The sequence below is a fragment of the Saccostrea cucullata genome, unplaced genomic scaffold, assembly GCF_032062105.1.
Source record: "Saccostrea cucullata isolate Sc308-1 unplaced genomic scaffold, CSIRO_AGI_Scuc_v1 ctg9609, whole genome shotgun sequence".
NCBI classification, from domain to species: domain Eukaryota; kingdom Metazoa; phylum Mollusca; class Bivalvia; order Ostreida; family Ostreidae; genus Saccostrea; species Saccostrea cuccullata.
Window position 1 is genome coordinate 17,146 of NW_026925232.1, and position 8,240 is coordinate 25,385.

The following is an 8,240-nucleotide window of genomic DNA, read 5'->3' on the forward strand; positions in this document are numbered from 1 at the left end:
CGTATGGGTATTCAGTACCCCTGCAAGGTGATCATGAATAATTCATGAATTACCTTGAATTTTTCATGAATTTTATTCATGAAATGTTCATGAAACGTTCATGAAGATCCTATGAACTTATTATTGGGCATATTTAAATCAATAAACCAAGCTTAGCAACTGCTAAGTGTATTGTTATGATGATCAATGGTGCCTCTTTCAAAAATTGTGAATGCTATATAGCATCTGGCTTAAAACAGAAATCAAATTCAATAACTGGAAAGTTGTTGCAGAATGCTCAGGTGACCTATAAGGCCCTTGGGCCTCTTGTTTAAGAAACATTTAACAGTAAAAAGCTTAATACTCAAAGGTCATCCTATATTTTGAAAAATGAATGTAAACGACAGCGTATAGGAATATCTAAACAATTATTTTTAAAAATTAAAAGTCAACGTTTGTCTGTAATTCAAACAGATGATGAAACTTTAATCCATTGTTTTAAACCCTCAAAACAAATTTATAATAAGATACACTTGACAAAACTGCAAAGGCCTTAGAAGAGCAAAGAATTGCAAGAGCGCAAAAACAGTTTTATATGATATTTTCGTAAATATTAGTGGTCTTGTTGTTCAAATTTTTATTCGAAGAAGCAGTTTAATTTCTGGAGGAGTCTAGAAAGCAAAATTTTACAAAAAATCGAAAGGTTTATGAGAGGAAGGAACCAGAATCAGGAATCCAATACATCAAATTTCTTCATGACAGCGCCCAAACCAACAGGCCATGAAGAGTAAAGGAGTTTTGGGGATAAACAAAGTTAATGTTTTGTCACACCAACAATATTAGCCAGATCTTTCAACCTTTGACTTGTTTAATTTCCCAAACTTGAAAGAAAAATCTTTCAGAAAACAAAAAGTACAGGAAATCATATGATCTGCCATATCCCAGAATACGAAGGGCCATAATCAAAAATGTGTTCTAAAACAATTAAAAATGGAATAAAAATGTTACGGACATGCGTTTTAATTTAAAGAGAATATTTTAGTTTATTTCAGAAAAATTGAACATTTATAAACTTTTGCTGTTCATATTTTCTACAAAAGAACTTTTTATACGCTTTGATTGAAGCAAAATTGAATTATTGTCGTCCTGTACAATAATAATTTCATATAATAAGAAACCGTAGAAGAACTATAAGGTCTTCCGTGAAGACGGGAGACCTTAATAATTCTGTATATTCACTTGTACAGAAATATTTCTTCTGAAACATTTTTTAACTTTATTTTGGTTTTATTGATCGTAAGGGTTTAGATTACATACAGATTAATCATAATAACACATTTACCCAGCAAAATAAAATTCTCAAAAATACAGCTCATATTGCTTTAATCATTGAAAAGCGTTTTTTTTCTTTCCGAGCTTCGACGACATTATTTATTGAACGTACAGTCCTCGTAATCAAATACAGTAAAAAAAATTAACAACTGGTATTAAACACAGCTAAAATACGCCCCATTGATAGGCTATGTTCTCTAAAAGGTCATTATAAAGACCATGGAATTTATGAAATGCTGTCTTGAAAAGACTTTGTTGAAATAATTGTAACAGCAAATTATCTAATATGGTTTGAAAATTTTATCGTACTCGGAGCATGCCCTTGAGTATTGAATAAGTTATAGGGGATTTAAATACTATATGCGGGCGATAACAGAATATTATTGTAAACTCAAGTTCTATAAGATATTTCGAATCGATATTTCAATGAAAGTAATTATTGATAATCAGCAATGCATCGTCGGTATATATGTAGTTTTTAAAAATTGTCAAGATGAGGGCCAGAGCAAGTTTTTTCTTCTTCTCGTGTAGAGGTTTTTGAATAAATTCTGCTTTATAGGAATATAAAAACAGATATTAAAAGAGGATAGTTAGTGACCATCGGAATTCCAATAGTTTGTTGGAAAACTGGTCTCCAGAGCATGCATAAATGTTGTCACTTAGAAACTTTAGCATCCTTTAAATTATCACTCTTGAATAATCAGAGTGATTTTTAACAAAGTCATTTTGTTGATGAAAAAAAAAAACGCATTTTTTCAGCTCTATGAACAGTTCTACCAATATATGATTGGATATTATAGATCAGAGGTTGTTTTCTAAACAAAATATATAAAAACCAGATTGGCCATTTTATAAGTTTTTAGCGTATAGATATTGACGGAAATCATGACGTCGTAACTGTTTCAATGGTATAAAAATGTAATAATGTTAATATCAAGGGGTGTGTTCAATTTTATTCATTTACTGAAAGCACTGATATACACCTGTTTTCTTTAAAATTGAAGTTCATTGCGATTTTACAAAGTCTGCCAAAACAATGACTTTCGGAGAGGACTAATTCTGCATTTAAAAGATATTTTGAAATTTATTGGATACATAGTGGTACAGAGGCGTAGTCACAAACCTAAAAGTGGGGGGGGGGGGGCTCAACTCCAGAAATTCTTTGACAAGCAAAAAAAAAAAAAACAAAAAAAAAAACAAAAAACAAAAAAACCCAAGATTGAAAGTTACCCAAACTCGAAAATCCTATTTCGTGGGGTGGGTGGGTGGGTGGGTGGGGGGGGGGGGGGGGGGGTTAGTGACCAACTTTTTCAAAGGCAAGTTACTTTCAATTCCAATTTTTTTCCACAACGCTTCGATATCAAAATACAAGGGTCAAAAAGTGGGGGGGGGGGGGGACTATCCCTTCAATGAACATTTCCTACAGTAAAGGTTATGTTGGGGAAAAAAGTGGGGGGGGGGGCAGGTCTTGACGATTTAATTACTATATTACATTACTATATTATACAACTATTACTTCAAGAGAAATGCTTACTCAGTTGTTGAACTTTAAAAAAATGCCATAAAACCAGGTTTAATATTATTTCAAAATAGCTGTGATTTTGTTCTTCATTAAAAAGTGGGGGGGGGGGGGCACAGACATACTCTTGCCCCCCCCCCCCCCCATCTGAAAGTGGTGGGGGCTAGTGCCCCCGCTGCCCCCCCCCCTGTGACTACGCCTATGTGGTACATGTAGTCAATAAATTGACACATCTAAATAGATATAGAGCCATTTAATTATAGCTGATTAAATCATGCATTAAAAGGACGGAGATTTAAATGTATATATATTTATCGATAACACATATTGGATTTTTAGAACTTTCGTTTTTGCATTGGTTAATTCAGCATTGAGAATAGTTTGTCTTAAGGACAGGCCAAATAACTAAATGGACGTACCTTTTAAATGTAAGTAGTAAAACAATATTTTATTTACATAAAGGGGATTTTTTATGTAGTAAAGCAATTCAGTGGCCTTTCAAAACATTTACAAAAGGGTCGGACTAAATGAATGTACAATCTTTGTCACATGACTCTCATGTGTGAATTGGTGCCTAAACACTGATAAAACTAAACTTCATCCACTTGAATGAGGGGCACTCGGAGGGCCCATGACCCTCCCTCCCCATAAAAGGACAAGATAGACTAAGACCCCTTTTTGGCCCCTGGTTGTTTTTTTTTATTCATGCAATAGTTTTCATCAATTTAAGATCTTAATCAGAACTATCACAAAACCATCTGTGGTCTGATTTTTACATCAAATAGGGGGCAAGATTCAGCGAAAACCATACCTTATCCTATCCCAATAGTAGGTTATGTATTTGTCATGATTAACCAAATATTGCATGCAGTCTTTATGTTCTCCCATAAACCTTTACCTATGAAATATCTCCTTTTTTCAGTGTTTCAAGTGCAAACATGTCAATACATACCGATGGCATGCTTGTATGTCTAATATGGATCTTTTTATCATTGGTAGACACAAAACAGTTTTATAATAAAGGTATGTATGTAATCATTGTCTTTGACGCACTATGCCCTACATTTACATTTTTATCAGTTACATATTGTGTATCATAAGGTTTTCATAAGCAGTATTTATTTAGATTATTTTATAGATTATAGAAATTTATAAAGCAATAAATGCTGAATTGATGTAAGAACCATTAGGCGGTGTATGTTCTTTTGAATATTTTATGAATAAAGTGCAATTCATTGACCTATATCAAATCCTTTTGGTGCTTCACGAATCTTATTGCAAGAGAGTTGGATACATTTCAAATACAGTTTGAATATCTTATTTAGCAATGCAAGTGTACATCATTGGTTCAGTATAAAGGACCATACACTACATCCTTATTATACCCCCCGCTTAAATAGCGGGAGGGTATATAGTAATCGGTATGTCCGTCCGTCCGTCTGTACGTCCAGCTGTCCGTTCGTCCGTCTGTCTGTTATGCTGTAGGGTACCCATCTCTTATTGCAACTCCTTTTATACCACTGAGTGAAATTTAATGAAACTTTCACAGAATCTTTATTACAATTGCTATTGTGACTTCCTATTTTACTTTTTGATCCGACATATATTTGGGGTTTCCCAGCCACAGCAAAACATGGACTTTGTCATTATAACCATATAGGAGGCGGGGGTATCATTTAGTCAGTTCATTGCTCACAATACCTCCAGTTTCTGGCCAGAAGAGCTATAAATAAATGATACTATATTCAACCATTATTCATTAATGTAGTTATGTTATACTATAACCGCAGTATAAGGGTCTATATAGCGTGATTCTGCTATCTGAGGGGGGGGGGGGTCAAAATTTACTGTGCCGGAACGATGAGATATATGACTATTATGTCGTGAAGGTAATTTGAGTGTTGCTGTATTATCGTTATAACCAAATATTTCCCAACATTGCTTTGTCAACTAATACAAACAATCTAGGAAATGTCATTTCAGCATTGATCAACAAGCTCCAGAAAAAAGGAAATTCTCCAAATTCTAATTTAACAGAGCTGTATCAGAAAATAATAGTGAGACAGCCTTATGATGGACATTTTCATTTCACATATATATGTAAATATAAGAACTAGTACCATTTTGGAAGTCCTCGATCATCATTTGACCTGGGTGGTCACGTGAATGCTAGTCTTTTCAATAATTTTTGCTCAGTTATAATCAGAGAGCTAGGAATTGTTCGATAATTATCACACTCATAGTAGTATGTATAAGTATGAATGATTGAAGAAAATATATGTATGCTGTGTTGGAAGTAACTGGACGTAACTGTTATCATATGTTGTAGACAGTCCTTGTAACATTGTGCAATACCGCGAGGAAGTCCGAATTCCAAAAGGTAAAAAATTATATTATTATAAAATTCAATAATTGAAGATCTATCTAAAACAATTTACTTTTTAATGGGCATGTCCACATAAATGAATAGCTGCAGAACTGCAGCGTTATGGTTTTTTTTATATAAGTCGTTGACCATAACCGTTATGGTCAAAGACAGTCATATAAAACCATAACGCAACACTTCTGCAGCTAATAAATGAGTTGCATGTTGGCTTGTTTATAACGCATATCAGCATAAGTTGCATGTCAATACACACATGTACATAGTTGATTCATAGACCTAAATTTCTATTATGATGTTTGTGGCATATCTCTGCCTCACTCCTCCATGGTACCTGATCCCACCTCTGATGTTTCGGAAGTCCGTGTTTGCCCTGCTCCTAGTTTTGTATTGTTTTATGGACCTTTGATCTTGAATACTGTTCATTATCTCCATATGTTTCATGTAAGATAAATCATATTAACATGCTTGGAAAGCATGTCAACATATAATTTTGTCTACATGAAAAATATTTATGTCGACATGTAAAGTACCTACAGTGGACCCTCAGATATCCGGACGCCAGATATCCGGATGCTTCAGTATCCGGACGACTTTTCTTCGGAACAGAATTTTTTATTGTTATTTGTTCTTGTTTAACTGGTAATAAAGATATCCGGACGCTTCACATATCCAAACAAATTTGCTAGGATAAATGAGGCTCCCTGGACTGTATATCTTTATATAATATGTTGTTAAACTTTTGTCATGTTTCCTTACGCCAGTATCTGACCACATGAATGTGAAAAAAAAAATAATAATAATCTGGAAAAAAAAATTCCCACTCTCAACTAAACCCCCCCCCCCCCCACTTTTTAGCTGAGTGTGGGAATTTTTTTTCCGGATTTTTTTTTTTTTTTTTTTATTGACGATAAAAACTTCAGACTCCTGTGATCTGATGCATTCGTTCAAGATGCAGCATAATGATGTTTACATACTACTTATATATATGTCATCGTGCGAGATACTATGAATACAGGTGACTCATTTAAGTCAACATTCAAATTATTTTGTGTAGACTTACAACTTATTTATGTCATCATGCGAGATTATCAGATATTTATGTTGACTTGCAAGTTAAAATTGTTAACACGATTTACGTACTGTAGCTTCATCAATTTTCGTGGATTTTGTAAAACAGACGTTTTCGAGGATACGTAATTTCGTGGACAAAAGTATTGCCAATACAAATAGATAACATACTTCTAAATTCGATTTACATTTAAATTCGTGGATTTGCTCAACTACGAAATCCTCGAAAATTGGTGCTCAACGAATTAATGAAAGCACAGTATGCTGTATGCTGGCCAAGGATGGGTTAATTACTTAAAAAGTAATTAATTAAAAATACTTTGACCTTTTCTTCAATAAAGGGGTCACCTGCCCAGGGTTTCCATTGCGCATTTACATCGCACATCATAGGAAAGTGAAGCGTATTTGCTTTTTTAAAGCAATTAAGTAACCAAAGTAAGCATGCTAAGTGTAAATTATGATAAGCAAAGCATCCTCTTTCAAATTGTGAATTTCATGGCTTCTGGCTTATAACACGAACCAAATTCAATTGTTGGAAAATTGTTACATAATACTCATGTGACCTTTAAGGTTCGTGAGCCTCTTGTTTTAAAATATTCATAAAGACATGCATTTCATCTGATAGGATTGCAGCATGTTACCAAATTGTGGTGTATCACGCTACATGTTCGTTATATATATAAGGATATAATAAGAGAAAAGCAATAAAACTAAAAGCATATTTAAAACAGCTTTAAATTAAAATCTTTTCCTATTTATAAACAGTTCCAGAGTTCCTATCAAACCGAACACACACATATTTGTGCAGAGGACGTGACAATGCAGGTACGATCTCAATAAAAATGTAAAAGGAAAGGGATCCAAGCATCGAGGTACGTGCAATTATCACTAAAATTCCCAGATACTTTCTGCTTACAATGACACATAAAGTTTAGGTAAGATAATAAGAGGAATTTTATTTACTATAATTTAACATTGCAAATGAATTCAGAGAATGGGTGTCCGTCGCTTAAAGAAAAAGAAGAGCATGCGCGGATCTAATTTAAGAGCTGGAATGAAGGTCCGTGGGAATTAATCGAATAAAATCATCGCAAAACTTAAATCCTGAGATATTGAGAAGTGGAAGTTAAAATGCACAGCGAGAGAATGTATTCATGAATTGACTACCTTGACGTTTTCTTTACAAAAGCTCAATGTCTTCTCGTGATATCGCGCGGAAACGAGTGCAGACGGACGGACGGATTGCAACAGGCGCGTATCATCGTTTTTGGAAGTGGGGGGGCCAACCTGAGAAAAAGTTTTTTTACTTACCTGAAAAAGTTGACAAGCAAAAAAAAAAAAAAAAAAAAAAAAAAAACCCAAAAATAAAAAATTCCCAAAAACGAAAAAAAAAATTAGGGGGGTGGGGTGGGGGGGGGGGTAGTGGCTAACTTTTTTCAAGACCAACTATCTTTCAATTCAAACTTTTTGGGGTTAATTTTCCTATAACACTACCCTTTCCTGAAATGTGGGGGGGCCAACCTTCCTTTCAGTAAACATTTTCTATAGTAAAGGTAATGTCGGGAGAAAAAGTGGGGGGGGCCTGGCCCCCCCTGGCCCCCCCCTGATACTACGCCCCTGTGCAATTATATATATATTATAAATTTTAAATTCAGAGAAGATCGAGGGAGAGGACAAAAAGGAATCTAATGCATTTGCACTAAGCATATATATATAGAATAAATGTTTCTTTAACTGAAATTTTTAAACTGAAAAAAAAAGTTTTATTTCATTTAAAGGGCTTATTGAAAAGATAAAGTTTACATTGTAAACGTGCACGTCACGAATCATATACTTGTGTGTTCCGGATAAAATAATTTTTTTTCATAATATTTCCATATAAAATGCTATAGAAACATATATAAATCATGATATTATACCGAATTAACATCAAATCTGTTTCCAAGCACCTTAAAA

The 8,240-nt window shown here is 34.0% G+C and overlaps 1 long non-coding RNA gene across 1 annotated transcript; it reads left to right on the forward strand.

Moving 5' to 3' along the window:
* The first annotated feature begins 3,174 nt into the window (after nt 1-3,174).
* On the forward strand, nt 3,175-7,140 carry LOC134268395 (uncharacterized). The gene is made up of 4 exons (XR_009992361.1): nt 3,175-3,258; nt 3,753-3,853; nt 5,160-5,210; nt 7,050-7,140. It is a non-coding gene; the product is annotated as an uncharacterized LOC134268395 (long non-coding RNA).
* The last annotated feature ends 1,100 nt before the right edge of the window (nt 7,141-8,240 follow it).